This window comes from Scyliorhinus torazame, chromosome 18, assembly GCF_047496885.1.
Source record: "Scyliorhinus torazame isolate Kashiwa2021f chromosome 18, sScyTor2.1, whole genome shotgun sequence".
NCBI lineage: Eukaryota > Metazoa > Chordata > Chondrichthyes > Carcharhiniformes > Scyliorhinidae > Scyliorhinus > Scyliorhinus torazame.
Genome location: NC_092724.1, coordinates 69,825,327 through 69,843,776, shown reverse-complemented (window position 1 = coordinate 69,843,776; position 18,450 = coordinate 69,825,327). Strand labels below are relative to the sequence as shown.

Genomic DNA, 18,450 nt, shown 5'->3' with positions numbered 1-18,450 from the left:
GGTTAGGTGGATTGGCCATGCTAAATTTCCCTTAGTGTCCAAAAAATGTTAAGTGGGGGTTACTGGGATAGGGTAGATACGTGGGCTTCAGTAGAGTGCTCTTTGTAAGGGCCGGTGCAGACTCGATGGGCTGAATTGCCTCCTTCTGCACTGTAAATTCTATGATGATTCTATAGTGTCCAAAAATTGCCCTTAGTGTTGGGTGGGGTTGCTGGGTTCTGGGGATAGGGTGGAGGTGTGGACCTTGGGTGGGATGCTCTTTCCAAGAGCCGGTGCAGACTCGATGGGCCGAATGGCCTCCTCTGCACTGTAAATTCTATGAAAATTATCTATGAAAATAATACAAGGCCGAGAAAACAAGAGAGAGGAGAGCCCAAACAGTCCATTAGAGTATTAATCTAGCAAGATAATTCCTGGGTAAGGATCATCTTAATCCCCCAACTGGCTCTTACAACTCTGGGGTAACAACATCACTTTCAGCAGAACTTTCCTCAGTCAACCTGGATAACAATGGGGTCTTCTCAAGGCTTTTGAACCCCCTTTGCCCTGGTTTCACCACAGGAGTACTGGTGCTGGCCGCCGGCTCAAATTGTTCAGAAATTGGGGATGTGGTCCCCCGTCTTCTCATGTGATCCAAGTGTTTCCTTATAGTCTTGCCACCCAAGCCCACTACATAAGAAACTGGACCCGGATGGGACACGATTTGGCCTGATAACCATAGCGGACCTGAGGCAAGTTTCTGACAAGGACCAGGTCAACTACTTGGAAAGATCTGTCCCCTTTTACACAAATGTGTTGTTTCCTATGGAAGGTCTGCCGTGCCTCCACACTCCCTGTCAGATTTGGGAAGACCAAGTACAACCGGGTCCATAAACGGCAGCCCATCAATAATTCTGCGGTATTGAAAAACAAAAGAAAGTTGGCGAAGCTAAGACGTGGTGGTCGGCTGGACTGCTTCTTCACAGCTGCTTTGGAAGTTTGTACAGCTCTTTTCGCTAACCCGTTTGAGGTAGGGCAATAGGGGGCTGTTCTGGATGCCATTTGTTCTAAGAAAATGCTGCAAACACCCACTGCGAAGCCTCTATCGTGACCGGCGAGGTAATTTTTCCCATCTCCTGAACCTCCAACCAATTTGAATGAGCGTTGCCAAGACAAGGAACATCTTGCTCATCAAAGGACCAGCAAAGGCCACATGTACCCTCATCCAGGAACTCCCAAGATGGAGTTTTGATATAGGGGGCAGGGTCTACTGTGTCGGGCATGCACAACACTGGCATAACATATTTCAGTGTCCTCGTCTATACCACACCACCAGATGTAGCCATAAGTGAGCATTTTCATTATTGTCTGGTCGAGGTGGACATTATGTAACTCCGGTAACAAGGGCTCTTGAGCTGGGGCGACACTACACTTGGGAACCCAAAAAATGGCTCCATCCTCACAACTGAGTTTGTCCTTAAGAGCAAGGTACGGTCTTAACTGGTTAGAATTATTATGGTGCCTCCCGGTTAAAATCATGCGTTTCATCTTGGACAGGACTGCATTCCGTTGTGTCCAATTCTTTATGTTGTCTGGCTGAAACTGGCAGGGTGTCCAAAAGGTTCAGCGCCAAGACAATTTCTTGAGGTACTGGTAGGGGTGCTAGGTCCTTTGGATGTGTGGCCGACTCAATGCATCAATATTCCAAATCTGAGTATCTGGCCTATACTGAAAGATGTCGTCATAGGCTGCCAAAAACAAGGCACCGTTGTACTCAGGCAGAGGCCTTTGATGGTATTGGCTTTTCCTCACAAAGGAGCCCCAGCGGTCTGTGAAAGATTATTTGCACAGGACCGCACCGCCTCTGTTTGAATGTAAGAGCTAAGGAAGAGGGAAGACATGCAGCGGGTGAAAGGGAGGTTCAGGCTGATTCCAGGAGGGCGGGTCCACCACACTAATGGGAAAGCTAGCGTCAGGGGGGGGCACCTGCCCCGTCGGGGAGAGGGCACCTGGCGACAGGGGGGTGTGCACCAAGGGGTGGTAGTAAGGAGGATGAGGGGGGGGGGGGGGGGGGGGAAGGATGGGAAGAAACAGATCTGAAAGGAAGACAAAGGGAGGCGGGGGGGTGCTCTAAACTTGGTACGACGGATTGCACATGGCAGCAAGGAACACAAGGCACCGCAAAAAGGAGGGTCCCAAACAAACAGAAATCCTGGAGTGCAGGGGCTCACCCACATGGCATACACATAGTTGGCAGTCTTTTTGGGTGGCCCATGGCCAAAGAGAAACTTCGGAGCGCAGGGGTTCATCCACAAAGTAGCGGCCCAGTGAAAAGAACCGGATATTAGCCCACCTGAACAGTATGAAGGTCGACATAGCCTTCCTCCAAGAAATGCACCCGAGGGAGAAGAACCGACTACGGGTAAGAAAGAGCTGGGACGTGAGCTAGGCTCGTGGCCATACTGTTCAGTAAGAGGACGATGTTTACAACAACGAGGACAGTTGCAGAAGCAGGGGGACAGTACGTCTTGGTTAGTGGCGTCCTTGTTAATGTGTACGCTCCGACTTCCAGTGGCGGCCATGGTATGAGTGGTCGTACATTTGGTAGCTCCCAATAGTGGTTGTCCTTTTTTGCCTTTCCCCGGGCTAATGGCTGGGCTGTGAAGAGTGGAAAAGATGCAGGAGGGGTGAAGGGAGAGAGTGTCCCACCAGTTTATAGATTAGTGGACCAGAAATGGTCGAAAAAGGAGGGAACAATTGTCGAAAGTTGGTGTGGTGCCTGCGACACGGGAAGATGGCGGAGGGTCAGGGATCGAGCCTGCCTGCAGCTAGTAGGCTTTCTTCATGAGAAATTTGCCCAGCAGAGGAGGAGAACATAGAACAGCACAGCACAGTATAGGCCCTTCAGCCCACAATGATATGCCGACTATTTATACTATTCGAAGATCAACCTAACCTACACCCCTTCAATTTACTGCTGTCCACGTGCCTGTCTAAGAGTCGCTTAAATGTCCCTAATGACTCCGACTCCACAACCTCTGCTGGCAGTGCATTCCACACACCCACCACTCTCTGTGTAAAGAACCTACCTCTGACATCTCCCCTATGCCTACCTCCAATCACCTTAAAATTATGTCCCCTCGTGACTGCCATTTCCACCCTGGGGAAAAGTCTCTGGCTATCCACGCCTCTCATCACCTTGTACACCTCTATCAAGTCACCTCTCTGCCTTCTTCACTCCAGTGAGAAAAGCCCCAGCTCCCTCAACCTTTCTTCATAAGACATGCCCTCCAGTCCAGGCAGCATCCTGGTAAATCTCCTCTGTACCCTCTCCAAAGCATCCACATCCTTCCTATAATGAGGCGACCAGAACTGGACACAATATTCCAAGTTTGGTCTAACTAGAGTTTTATAAAGCTGCAGTAAAACCTTGCGGCTCTTGAACTCAATCCCCCTGTTAATGAAAGACAACACACCATATACCTCTTAACAACCCTATCAACCTGGATGGCAACTTTGAGGGATCTATGTATGTGGACCCCAAGATCCCTTCTCCGCACCAGCCATGGCGGAGCCCTACAGAGGCCAACGTGGAAGGAAGGAGTGCCCCCACGGCACAGGCCCGTCTGCAGATTGGTGGGCTCCGATCGCGGGCCAGGCCACCGTGCCCCCCCCCCGGGCCGGATAGACCGCCCCCCCCCCGGAGGACTTCAGTAGCTGGCCTACAAGCCAGGTCCCGCCGTGATGCACCTTGTCCATTTCACACTGGCAGGACTGGCCAGGAACTGACGGCCGCTCGGCCCAGAGAATTGCCGAGGGGGGGGGCGCTGCCAATGGCCCCCAATCGCCGCGGCGTGATCCCTGAAAGCCAGAGAATACGGCAGCCTGCATTGGAGTGGCGGGGCAGAATTCACGCCGCCCCCCGGCCGGGTCGGAGAGTCCCTCCCAGTATTCCAATTGTGGTCTAACGAGGGTTTTATAAAGCTGCAGCAAAACCTCGCAGCTCTTAAACTCAATCCCCCTGCTAATGAAAGCCATCACATCATACGCCTTCTATCAAAGAGTAGTGAGGCCGTGGAATGCCCTACCTGCAACAGTAGTGAACTCGCCAACATTGAGGGCATTTAAAAGTTTATTAGATAAACATATGGATGATGTGTAGGTTAGATGGCTTTTGTTTCGGTGCAACATCGTGGGCCGAAGGGCCTGTACTGCGCTGTATTGTTCTATGTTCTAACAACCCTATCAACCTGGGTGACAACTTTGAGGGATCTATGTATGTGAACCCCAAGATCCCTCTGTTCCTCCACACTTCCAAGAATCCAGCCTTGAACCCTATATTCAGAAGGCTGTTAAATGGGATAATGACGCCCTCCGAGGGACGAGAGGTGGAGGTGGTGGTCGCCATGGATGTGGAAAAGGCCTTCGATCGGGTGAAGTGGGAGGTCCTGGGGCGGTTTGGGCAGGGTTTTGTGGACTGGATCCGGTTGCTGTACCAGGCACCGGTGACAAGTGTGCGGACGAACCGGGTGAGCTCGGATTATTTTAGGCTGCACCAGGGGATGAGGCAGGGATGTCCACTCTCCCCACTGCTGTTTGCCTTGGCTATAGAGCCACTGGCGATGGCGCTGAGAGCATCGAAGGACAGGCAGGGGATAGAACGAGGAGGGGTGGAGCACAGGATCTCGCTATACCCGGACAACCTACTTTTGTACATTTCTGATCCGCTGGAGGGGGAGGGGGATTGGAGGGATTATGGGGAACCTAGAGGAATGTGGCCTGTTTTCAGGGTATAAAGTGAATATGGGTAAAAGCGAGGTCATTCCGATTCAAGCGAGGGGGCAGGAGAGGAGATTGGGGGAGATACCGTTCAAAGTGGCGGGGGGAGTTTTTGATATTTGGGCATCCAGGTGGTGTGGGAGTGGGAGCAGCTGCATAAGCTGATCCTGGCTCGGTTGGTGGAGCAGATGAAGGGGGACTTTAGAAAGTGGGATCTGCTCCTGTTGTCACTGCCGGGAAGGGTACAGACGATGAAGATGACGGTTCTCCCCGAGGTTCCTGCTTATATTTCAAAGCCTTCCTATTTTCATCCCCAAGGCTTCCTTTAAGAGGATGAATGCGGTGATTTCTGGGTTTGTAGGGGCGGGTAAACCCCTGCAGGTAAAGAAGGTGCTGCTGGAGCGGCTGGCCCTACCGAATTTTATAATCTACTATTGGATGACGAACATAGCAATGGTCAGGAAATGGGTAGTGTGGGAGCGAGTGGAGGCAGCCTCTTGTAAGCGCACAAGTAACAGCACCTCTGCCGTTCTCACTGGCTCGGTACTCCACAAGCCGGGTAATAGTGGCTGCCCCGAGGGTGTGGGGACAGTGGCGGAAGCATATGGGGGTGGAGGGGGCATCGGTATGGGCACCACTTTGTGGCAACCACCAGTTTGCTCCAGGGTGGGGGGTTTCGACGATGGCAGAGGGCTGGGATTGAGTGGTTTGTGGGTTTGTTTATTGATGGGGCTTTTCCATGTTTAGAGGAATTGGTGGAGTTCGAGTTGTCTGATGGTAATGGATTTCGCTACTTGCAGACGAGGGACTTTGTGTGGAGGCAGGTTTCAACTTTTCCGTGCCTGCCGCCCCAGCGAGTACAGGACATGGTAGTGTCAAAAACAGGGGTGGCGGAGGGAAAGTATCGGAAATTTATAAAGAGCTCATGGATTGGGAGGGAGCCCCAATAGGGGAAGCGATGCGAAAGTGGGAGGAAGAAGTGGGCAGGGAATTGGAGGTAGGACTGTGGGAGAATGCCTGAGGCGAGTCAATGCGTCCTCGTCATGTGCCAGGCTTAGCCGAATACAATGCAAGATGGTCCACAGGGCGCATATAACTGCAGCCCGAATGAGCAGGTTCTTTGAAGGGGTGGAGGACATGTGTGGATGAGCCCACGAATCATGTCCAGATGTATTGGGCATGTCCGAGGTTTAGGTGATTTTGGCAGCGATTTGCCAATGTCATGTCAAAGGTATTGAAGATACGGGTGGTTCCGAGTCCAGAGGTTGTGATTTTTGGTGTGTTGGAAGACCCAGGAGTCCAGGGGGAAAGAAAGGCTGATGTTTTGGCCTTTGCCTCCCTGGTAGCCCGGAAATGGATCTTATTGGCATGGAAGGACTCAGAACCACCGAAGTCGGGGGTATGGATTTGTGACATAGCTGGGTTTCTCAGGCTTGAGAAGATCAAGGTCGCATAAGGGGTTGGATAAGGTGGGAAATAGTTAGTGGGAAAGGGGGATTGGGGAATTGTGTATGTAAGCCATGTTGGCTGGGTTTCGTTGTTGGATGGCTGGGTGTTATTTACTTTGTTTTTTCTCCTCTTGAAAATTGTTAAAATCCTAAATGCCTTAAAAAAAACATTTAAAAAAAGTTAATGTGGACACTCCCAACTGGGGCGACATGGAATTCATAAAGACGACCATGGAGGTAATCCCCGACATAAACACACACTGTCTCATCATGGGAGCTGGGGACTTGAACTGTGTACAGGATGCACGCACAGATCAACCCCCAAATCGGGGGGGGGGGGAGATCTTACATAGCAAAGGAACCTAGGACCTAGGATGTTCATGGAACAAATGGGGGCAGTGGACCCACGGAGGTTCACACACCCAGGGGAGGAGTTCTCCTTCTCAGTCTAGGTACACACAGTATTTACCAGGATCAACTTTGTAGTGTGGAAATCGGTGCTTTCAGGGGTGGTGTCATGTGAATTTCCCTTTAGGAAAAGTGTGCTTTATCAAATGGCTGCAGTGATGTCATTGTGTGGGTGGAGCTGGGCTCTGCTTTTTACTTTCGTTTTGTGGTGAAAGCTGTTTTGGCTCTGTGTTTAGTTTCGCTTTCAGTTGGAGAGCTGCATTCAAAGCAAGCAGTATTGATATATTGATCTCTCGCTCTGCAATCTAAAGAATGTCTCCAGATCACTTGATGATTTCAAAGTAATACCCGTTTCTGTAAGGAGTGCAAACCTACTGTCTTTGTCAAAAGGTTTTTTTTGACTTATGGATGTTATTTGGAAAGTTATTAAGGGATATCTATAGAGTATTATATCTTTTTGGGGTTTATCAGGGTTGGTAGTTGATGTCTACGTGTGTTTATAAAATGTTAACTGGGACTTCCGGGTGCGGCGATGACCAGCTGAGTCGCACGTTTCGGCAGCTCCCTGTGAAACGGACTTTTGGGCTCTTGATAGGAGCCCCAACGGCAATTTTAACGGCTGAAAACACCGTGCGGTAAACCAGAAGGGTGTTCCCCCTGGACACGGATGGAAAAAGGAGAGGAAAGTGGCCGGATTGCAGCGGATCCTTTGGAACAACGGCAAGGAAGGCAAGCAGAAACCAAGATGGCGTCGGAAGGTGGCAGTTTCATATGGGGCCCTGAACAACAAGAGTTTTTGAAACGCTGCGTGGAGGAGATAAAAAAGGAAATGAAGAAAGAGTTGTTGGCCCCGATATTACAGGCGATTGAAGGGCTGAAAGAGGAACAAAAGACCCAGGAGCAGGAGCTTCGGGTCGTGAAGGCGAAAGCAGCAGAGAATGAAAACGATATACAGGGCCTGGTGGTGAAGTCGGAGATACAGGAGGCACACCAGAAACGATCTGTGGAGAGGTTGGAGGCACTGGAAAATAACGCAAGGAGGAACAACTTGAGGATTCTTGGCCTTCCTGAAGGTGTGGAGGGGGCAGACGTCGGGGCATATGTGAGCACGATGCTGCACTCGTTAATGGGAGTGGAGGCCCCGACGGGTCCGTTGGAGGTGGAGGGAGCATACCGAGTTATGGTGCGAGGATCGAGAGTAGGAGAAGCTCCCAGAGCCATAGTGGTGAGATTTCTCCGTTTTAAGGATAGAGAAATGGTCCTTAGATGGGCGAAGAAAACTCGGTGTAGTAAATGGGAGAACGCGGTGATCCGCGTCTATCAAGATTGGAGTGCGGAGGTGGCGAGAAGGAGGGCGAGCTTTAATCGGGCCAAAGCGGTACTTCACAAAAAAAAGATAAAGTTTGGAATGCTGCAACCGGCAAGACTGTGGGTCACATATCAAGGGAGGCACCACTACTTTGAGACGGCGGATGAAGCGTGGACTTTTATTGTAGAAGAAAAATTGGAATGATTGGACTACGAAAATGAACGTTTGGACAAAGTGGTGGGACGAGTGGGGGGGGGGGGGCGAAGAGGGATTGTATGATTAATCCTGCGGTATGGTAACTTTTCTTTCTCCCACAGGTGGTGATGGGGGGAGGTGGGGAGGGAGAGGAGATGGGGCGTTGGCCATGGGAGGCGGGGCCGAGGGAGAGGCGCGGGCTTGGTTCCCGCGCTATGATAATTATGGCGGGAATAGAGAAGCAGGAAGGAGGGGGCGCCGCACGGGGCGAGCCGTGATCACGGGGGGAAGCCGAGGTCAGCCAGAGTTTGCTGACTTCTGGGAGCAACATGGGGGGAGTAATTACGCTAGCGGGGGGTCTAGCGGGGGGGGGGGGGGAGGGGGGAATTACTGGGTTGCTGCTGCTGGGGAAAGGGGGGAGTGGGTGCGGGAAAGGATGGGCGGGGGGGCACCGTCTGGGAGAAATACAGCCGCGTGGGAACTGGGCGAGAAGCTGGAAAAAGATGATGGCTAACCGGCAAGGGGGGGGGGGGGGGTGGGAAGCCCCCCAACTCGGCTGATCACGTGGAACGTGAGGGGGCTTAACGGGCCGATAAAGAGGGCACGAGTACTCGCACACCTTAAGAAACTTAAAGCAGATGTGGTCATGTTACAGGAAACGCACCTGAAACTGATAGATCAGGTTAGGTTGCGCAAAGGATGGGTAGGGCAGGTGTTCCATTCGGGGCTGGATGCGAAAAACAGGGGGGTGGCTATATTAGTGGGGAAGCGGGTAATGTTCGAGGCAAAGACTATAGTGGCGGATAACGGGGGCAGATACGTGATGGTGAGTGGCAAATTACAGGGAGAGATGGTGGTGTTGGTAAACGTGTATGCCCCGAATTGGGACGATGCCAATTTTATGAGGCGAATGCTAGGACGCATCCCAGACCTAGAGACCGGAAAGCTGATAATGGGGGGAGACTTTAACACGGTGTTGGAACCAAGGCTGGATAGGTCGAAGTCCAGGACTGGTAGGAGGCCGGCAGCAGCCAAGGTGCTTAAGGATTTTATGGAGCAGATGGGAGGGGTGGACCCGTGGAGATTCAGTAGACCTAGGAGTAAGGAGTTCTCGTTTTTCTCCTATGTCCATAAAGTCTATTCACGCATAGACTTTTTTGTGTTGGGTAGGGCATTGATCCCGAGGGTGAGGGGAACGGAATATACGGCTATAGCCATTTCGGATCATGCCCCACACTGGGTAGACTTGGAGATAGGGGAGGAAACAAGAGGGCGTCCACCCTGGAGAATGGACATGGGACTAATGGCGGATGAGGGGGTGTGCTTAAGGGTGAGGGGATGCATTGAAAAGTACTTGGAACTCAATGACAATGGGGAGGTTCAGGTGGGAGTGGTCTGGGAGGCGTTGAAGGCGGTGGTTAGGGGGGAGCTGATATCAATAAGGACACATAAAGGGAAGCAGGAGAGTAAGGAACGGGAGCGGTTGTTGCAAGAACTTTTGAGGGTGGACAGACAGTATGCGGAAGCACCGGAGGAGGGACTGTATAGGGAAAGGCAAAGGCTGCATGTGGAATTTGACTTGCTGACCACAGGCACTGCAGAGGCACAATGGAGGAAGGCGCAGGGTGTACAGTGTGAATATGGAGAGAAGGCGAGCAGATTGCTGGCACACCAATTGAGGAAAAGGGGAGCAGCGAGGGAAATAGGGGGGGTGAGAGACGAAGATGGAGAGACGGAGCGGGGAGCGGAGAGAGTGAATGAAGTGTTTAAGACATTTTATAAAAAATTGTATGAAGCTCAACCCCCGGATGGGAGGGAGAGAATGATGGAGTTTTTGGATCGGCTGGAAATTCCCAAGGTGGAAGAGCAGGAAAGGATGGGATTGGGAGCACAGATCACGGTAGAAGAAGTGGTGAAAGGAATTAGGAACATGCAGACGGGAAAGGCCCCGGGACCGGACGGATTCCCAGTTGAATTTTACAGAAAATATTTGGACTTGCTCGCCCCGCTACTGACGAGGACCTTCAACGAGGCAAAGGAAAGGGGACAACTGCCCCCGACTATGTCAGAAGCAACGATATCGCTTCTTTTAAAGAAGGAAAAGGATCCGCTACAATGCGGGTCCTACAGACCAATCTCCCTCCTCAATGTAGATGCCAAGGTCTTGGCCAAGGTAATGGCAATGAGAATAGAGGAATGTGTCCCGGGGGTGGTTCATGAGGACCAAACTGGGTTTGTGAAGGGGAGACAGCTGAACACGAACATACGGAGGTTGTTAGGGGTAATGATGATGGCCCCACCAGAGGGTGAAACGGAGATAGTAGTGGCGATGGATGCCGAGAAAGCATTTGATAGAGTGGAGTGGGATTATCTGTGGGAGGTGTTGAGGAGATTTGGGTTCGGAGAGGGGTATGTTAGATGGGTGCAGCTGTTGTATAGGGCCCCAGTGGCGAGTGTGGTCACGAATGGACGGGGATCGGCATATTTTCGGCTCCATAGAGGGACAAGGCAGGGATGTCCTCTGTCCCCATTACTGTTTGCACTGGCGATTGAGCCCCTGGCGATAGCGCTGAGAGGTTCCAAGGGATGGAGGGGAATACTTAGGGGAGGAGAAGTACACCGGGTATCTTTATATGCGGATGATCTGCTACTATATGTGGCGGATCCAGCGGAGGGGATGCCAGAAATAATGCGGATACTTGGGGAGTTTGGGGATTTTTCAGGGTATAAATTGAACATGGGAAAGAGTGAGCTGTTTGTGGTGCATCCAGGGGAGCAGAGTAGAGAAATAGAAGACCTACCGTTGAGGAAGGTAACAAGAGACTTTCGTTACCTGGGGATCCAGATAGCTAAGAATTGGGTCACATTGCACAGGCTAAATTTGACGCGGTTGGTGGAACAGATGGAGGAAGATTTCAAGAGATGGGATATGGTAGCATTGTCAATGGCAGGGAGGGTGCAGGCGGTTAAGATGGTGGTCCTCCCGAGATTCCTTTTTGTGTTTCAGTGTCTCCCGGTGGTGATCACGAAGGCTTTTTTCAAAAGGATAGAAAAGAGTATCATGGGTTTTGTTTGGGCCGGGAAGACTCCGAGAGTGAGGAAGGGATTCTTACAGCGTAGTAGGGATAGGGGGGGGCTGGCACTACCGAGCCTAAGTGAGTATTATTGGGCCGCTAATATTTCAATGGTGGATGGGAGAGGAGGAAGGAGCGGCGTGGAAGAGATTAGAGAGGGCGTCCTGTAGGGGGACCAGCCTGCAGGCTATGGTGACAGCCCCATTGCCGTTCTCACCAAGGAACTATACCACGAGTCCGGTGGTGGTAGCTACACTGAAGATTTGGGGACAGTGGAGACGACATAGGGGAAAGACCGGAGCACTGGGGGGGTCCCCGATAAGAAACAACCATAGGTTTGCCCCGGGGGGAATGGATGGGGGATATGGAATGTGGCAAAGAGCAGGTATAACGCAATTGAAAGATCTATTTGTGGATGGGAAGTTTGCGAGTCTGGGAGCGCTGACCGAGAAATATGGGTTGCCCCAAGGGAATGCATTCAGGTACATGCAATTGAGGGCTTTTGCGAGGCAACAGGTGAGGGAATTCCCGCAGCTCCCGACACAAGAGGTGCAGGACAGAGTCATCTCAAAGAAATGAGTGGGGGACGGTAAGGTGTCGGATATATATAGGGAAATGAGAGACGAAGGGGAGACTATGATGGACGAACTAAAAGGGAAATGGGAAGAAGAGCTAGGGGAGGAGATTGAGGAGGGGATGTGGGCAGATGCCCTAAACAGGGTAAACTCGTCGTCCTCGTGCGCTAGGCTAAGCCTGATTCAGTTTAAGGTATTACACAGGGCACATATGACTGGAACACGGCTCAGTAAATGTTTTGGGGTGGAGGATAGGTGTGCGAGGTGCTCGAGAAGCCCAGCGAATCATACCCATATGTTTTGGTCATGCCCGGCACTACAGGGGTTTTGGATGGGGGTGACAAAGGTGCTTTCGAAAGTAGTAGGAGTCCGGGTCGAACCAAGCTGGGGGTTGGCTATATTTGGGGTTGCACAAGAGCCGGGAGTGCAGGAGGCGAAAGAGGCCGATGTTTTGGCCTTTGCGTCCCTAGTAGCCCGGCGCAGAATATTGCTAATGTGGAAAGAAGCCAAGCCCCCGGGGGTGGAGACCTGGATAAATGATATGGCGGGGTTCATAAAGTTAGAGCGGATTAAGTTCGTCCTAAGGGGGTCGGCTCAAGGGTTTACTAGGCGGTGGCAACCGTTCGTCGAATATCTTGCGGAAAGATAGATAGGGGAGAACAAAGAAGGCAGCAGCAGCGGCCCAGGACTTTGGGGGGGGGGGGGGGAAGAGAGGGATGGGGGGGATGGGGGGGGGGGTGGCCTGAGACAAGGCAGTTGCCAATTAGGGCTAGTTTTTATTTTTTGTTATTTAATATTTATTTATTTGTTGTTGTTTTTGTTTAAATTTTAAAAAGGTCATTATTATCTGTATTGTTACAATGTTGTGTAAAGTATGCACAATGTACTGTGTTGGTTGACCAAAAATTTTCAATAAAATATTATTTAAAAAAAAAAAAAAAAATGTTAACTGGATTCATAGAATAAACATTGTTTTGTTTTAAAAATACTTTTAGTTCTCTGTTGCATCACACCTGTAAAGTGGGCCCTTGTGCTCCCCATAACCAAAATCCATTCAAAGTTGTGGGTCAGGTTAACTCCATGATATACTTTGGTGTTCTCTAAATCCTGGCCCATAATAAATTGGGGGCTCATCTGGGATAAAAGTCTATCTATTGGATTGGCTTTGTGAACTTAAAGACAGTGAGGGGTGAGCATATTTGTGTTTGCTTTTAGGTGTGGTATTCCAGTTTAAGCAGGGAGTGTGTTGTGGACCATGACTCTTTCATAGGCTCGTAAGTTTTTGGGGGTGGAGAAGGTCACACGCAGTACCTTCCGAACAGAGACTAAAAAAAAGGCTTTTAGATTTGGCAAAAACATTGCAGTTAGCGTTACCTGACAGCACACGAAAAGAGGTCCTTACGGCAGTAGCTGAGCATTTACAATTGCCTGAGATACAGTCTGACTCGTTAGAAATGGTAAAAATTCAGGAACAGATTAAACAACTGGAACATGAAAAATAATTAAAGCAGCTTGAATACGAAATGAGGGAAAAAGAATAGCCCTAGCAGAACAACAAGAGAAAGGGAGGTACAGATCAGGGAAAATGAAAAAGGGAGAGGAAAAAGAAAAAGAAAGAGAGAGAGGAAAGGGAAAAAGAGAGGAAAGGGAAAAAGAGAGGAAAGGGAAAAAGAGAGGAAAGGGAAAAAGAGAGGAAAGGGAAAAAGAGAGGAAAGGGAAAAAGAGAGGAAAGGGAAAAAGAGAGGAAAGGGAAAAAGAGAGGAAAGGGAAAAAGAGAGGAAAGGGAAAAAGAGAGGAAAGGGAAAGGGAAAAAGAGAGGAAAGGGAAAGGGAAAAAGAGAGGAAAGGGAAAGGGAAAAAGAGAGTTTGAACTTAAGAAAATTGCCATGAAACATGACAGTCAGTTAAACTTGGCAGATGTAAAGGGAAATGTACAGTTTGAGGATAGTGATGAGGATAAAGAGAAAGAGCGCCATAGTCGAAGGCTTGGTGGGGATCTATTTAAATATGTCCAAGCATTGCCAAGGTTTGATGAGAAGGAGGTAGAAGCCCTTTTCATTTCATTTGAGAAGGTGACTAAACAAATGAAATGGCCACAGGACATATGGATATGACTGATTCAAACAAAGCTGGTAGGTAGGGCCAGTGAAGTGTTCGCATCACCATCAGAGGAGGTATCTGCGTCATATGAGGAGGTGAAAAAATCCATCTTCGGTGCATATGAAGTAGTGCCTGAAGCCTATAGACAAAGGTTTAGAAATTTAAGGAAAGAATCTGGTCAAACATACATGGAGCTTGAAAGGATCAAACAGAGTAATTTTAATAGGTGGATAAGGGCTTTGAAAATAGATCAAACGTATGAAGCTCTCAGAGAATTGATACTTTTGGAAGAGTTTAAAAATTCAATTCCTGATACAGTGAGAACTCATGTGGAAGAGCAGTGGGTTAAAACAGCGAGGTTAGCAGCAGAAATGGCAGATGATTATGAATTAGTTCATAAATCAAAGTGTGGTTTCCGACATCAGTTTCAGCCTGCGAGGGATAGAAACTGGGGAAAAGAGAAATACTCATGTGGCAGAGGTAAAGGAGATTTGATGGGAGATAATAAGGAGAGTGTACCTCAGATTAACAAGGAAATCCAGGAGGGTGGAAGAGAAATGAAAAGTTTCAAATGTTTTCACTGTAATAAACTAGGCCATGTAAATTCACAGTGTTGGTGGATGAAGAAAAGCACTGGGAAGGCTGATGTGATAAAATAGGGTAAAATAGGGTAAGTCAGTGGGGTTTGTTAAAGTGGTAAAGGAAAACCCAAGTGAAGTGAAGGAGGTGCAAAAGATTGTAAAACCTGATCAAGAGGTGATAAGAAGGTGCCAGATCTCTTTAAAGAATTTACTTGTGTGGGTAAAGTTTACTCATGTGTACCAGAAGGAGCAGGTGAAGAAGTCACAATTTTAAGACATATGGGAGCGAGTCAATCCTTGATGGTAAGAGATGAGGAGTTATGTAATTTGGGAGGAATATTGCCAGAAAAAGTAGTAATATGTGGAATTCAGAGTGAGAAGAGTAGTGTTCCATTATATAAGGCACGGTTGGAATCTCCAGTGAGGAGTGGTGAAGTAGTAGTAGGAATAATAGAGAAACCTTCTTGTCCAGGAATATAGTTTATCTTGGGTAATGATATAGCTGGATTGCAGGTGGGAGTGATGCCTACTGTGGTTGATAAGCCAGTGGAAAATCAGACAATTGAAGTGTTGAAGGACGAATATCCTGGGATTTTTCCGGATTGTGTAGTAACAAGATTGCAAAGTCACAGGTTAAGAAGACAAGAGGAGAAATCAAAGAGTGAAGATAAAGTTGAAGTTCAATTATCAGAAACAATTTTTGATCAGATGGTTGAAAAAGAACAAGAACAGGTGGAGGATGAGGCGGATATTTTTAGTTCAGGAATATTGGCAGAGTTACAACAGAAAGATGTAGAAATAAAACTGATGTATCAAAAAGCATACATGGAAGAGGAATCGGAGTGTATACCGGATTACCGTAAACGTGATGTCTTGATGAGAAAATGGAGACATTTACCTATGCAGGCGGATGAAAAGTGGGCAGAAGTTCAACAAGTGGTATTGCCGGTAAGGTATAGAAAGGAGGTGTTACGAGTAGCATGAGGTACCAGTGGGAGGTCATTTGGGAGTAAGGAAAACACAAGCTAAAATACAAAAACATTGTTATTGGCCTGGACTACATAAAGATGTAGTTAAATTTTGTCGATCATGTCACACATGTCAAGTGATAGGGAAACCTCAAGCAGTGATAAAACCAGAGCCCTTAATACCCATTCCAGCAATTGAGGAACCTTTTACAAGGGTCTTAATTGATTGCGTAGGACCACTTCCTAAAACAAAAAGTGGGAATCAATATCTTTTGACTATAATGGATGTGTCTACTAGGTTTCCAGAGGCCATTCCAGTACGCAACATTACAGCTAGAAAGATTGTGGAGGAGTTATTTAAATTCTTTACGAAGTATGGACTACCCACAGAAATATAATTGGATCAAGGATCAAATTTTACCTCCAGGTTATTCAAAGAAGTTATGGATTGTTTAGGAATAAAACAATTTAAATCAACTGCGTACCATCCAGAATCGCAGCAGGCGTTAGAAAGGTGGCATCAGACATTAAAGACAACGTTGTCAAGATTATCCAGAGGATTGGGATAAAGGAATTCCATTCGTACTGTTTGCAATTAGGGATGCACCTAATGAGTCAATCAAATTCAGTCCTTTTGAACTAATTTTTGGTCATGAGGGAAGAGGACCACTTAAATTGATTAACAAAAAATTGGTGAGTGAGCAGTCGGAACTTACATTATTTAATTGCATGTCAAATTTTAGGGAATGAATAAATAGGGCAGGTGAATTGGCTAGACAACATTTAAAAGTTGCGCAAAATGTGATGTAACGGGTAACGGATAAGAAAGTAAAAATTTGTAGTTTTGCCAGTGGAGATACCGTTTTAGTATTGTTACCAGTGGTAGGTGAACCTTTAAAAGCAAGGTTTTGTGGACCTTAGCAGATTGAAAGGAAATTAAATGAGGTGAATTATGTGGTAAAAACACCAGATAGAAGGAAGACTCACCGAGTGTGTCATGTGAATATGCTTAAAAGGTACTTTGAAAGGGAAGGAGAGCCAAAGGAGGAGGTTTTAATTTGACATCCCTCAAATTAAATTGGAAAACAAGGATGTTCTTAAAAATTGGGGTAAATTGTTGAGTTACCTTCCAGAGGAAAAACGAACTGACCTGAAAGAGTTATTGATATCACATGGGCAAGTTTGTGGAGATAAGTTGGGAAGTACTAAAATGGCTATACATGATGTAGATCTGTTAAATGCTGTTCCAATTAAACAACATCCATATAGACTTAACCCGTTAAAATTGGCACAGGTTAACAAGGAAATTGAAAGTATGTTTAAAAATGGCATAATTGAAGTGGGTTGCAGCCAATGGAGCTCACCCATAGTAATGGTACCGAAACCAGACGGTACCCAACGGTTGTGTGTGGACTATAGAAAGGTTAATAGTTACAAGAACGGACTCTTATCCTATCCCACGTTTAGAGGACTGCATTGAGAAGGTGGGACAATCAATTTCCAAACTAGATTTACTTAAAAAGGTTCCTGGCATGTACCTTTATCCGAAAGGGCAAAGGAGACTTCAGCTTTTGTGACTCCAGATGGTATACACCAATTCAAAGTTATGCCATTTGGTATGAAAAACACCCCAGCCACATTTCAACAGTTAACTAACAAAGTCCTTTCAGGATTACCCAACTGTGCAGTATACATCGACAAAAGGCAATTTTCAGTCAACATGGAAAGAACACTTGAAGCATCTGATGGAGTTATTCGATCGATTTCAGGAGGCAGGTTTGGTGGTAAACCGAGCCAAAAGTGAACTTGAAAAGGCCAAGTCACTTTCCTTGGCCATACAATTGGACAGGGTCGAATGGTCCCACGGAATGTGAAAACAAAAGTTATTGAGGAGTTTCCAATACCCTTGACATGAATGGAAATGCGATTTCTTGGCATGAGTGGATTTTACCGGAAATTTGTGCGGAACTCTAACAATGTGGTTGCTCCACTGACGGACTTGCTACAGAAGCACAGCAAATTTAAGTGGGCAGCAGAGTGTCAACAGTCATTTGACTTCCTTGAAGGTTGTGTTAACCAATGGTCCTGTGTTGGAGAATTACAAGGGGCTCTGTGATCTGATTGAACTGAAGTACCTGACCTTAAAGAAAAATGCCGAGATGTAGAGAAATGGATGGATCGTACAGAGACCTTCTTGTCCAAAGAGACTGTCCATGAAGAGGGATTCCAGTTGGAGGAAGAACTAAAATGGACTATGCTATTATAAATGTTTGCGTGTTTTATTTTGTTTAAAAAAAACTATATTCACTGTCAATATTTCTTAAAGGAAAGTGAAAAGGTGAAAAATGAAACCATCTTAAAGTTGATGGTTTATTTTTTTTCTTGGGGGGAGGTGTCATGTGAATGCCCCTTTAAGAAAAGTATGCTTTATCAAATGGCTGCAGTGATGTCATTGTGTAGGTGGAGCTGGGCTCTGCTTTATACTTTCATTTTGTGCTGAAAGCTGTTTTGGCTCGGTGTTTAGTTTAGTTTTCAGTTGGAGAGCTGCATTCAAACCAAGCAGGTGTGTGTATAGATCTCTCTCTCTGCAATCTATAGAATGTCTCCAGATCATTTGATGATTTCAAAGTAATATGTTTCTGTAAGGAATGCAAACCTACTGTCTTTGTTAAAAAGGGTTTTTTCACTTATGGATGTTGTTTGGAAAGTTAAGGGTTATCTATAGAGTATTGTATCTTTTGAAAATGAAATGAATGAAAATGAAATGAAATGAAAATCCGACCATGCTCCATACTTTTGGGGGTTATCAGGGTTGGTAGTTGATAAGATGTTTACTGTGAGTTTATAAAATGTTAACTGGATTCATAGAATAAACATTGTTTTATTTTAAAAATACTTTTAGTTCTCTATTGCATCACACCTATCAAGTGGGCCCTTGTGCTCCCCATAACCAAAATCTATTCAAAGTTGTGGGTCAGGTGAACTCCATGATATACTTTGGTGTTCTCTAAACCGTGGCCCATAATACTGGCAAG

The 18,450-nt window shown here is 47.4% G+C and overlaps 1 protein-coding gene across 3 annotated transcripts in view; it reads right to left on the bottom strand.

Moving 5' to 3' along the window:
* The window catches only part of LOC140395284 (uncharacterized), a 238,102-nt gene that overhangs the window by 74,475 nt on the left and 145,177 nt on the right, over nucleotides 1-18,450 (bottom strand). The gene's annotated exons all lie outside the window — the stretch shown is intronic.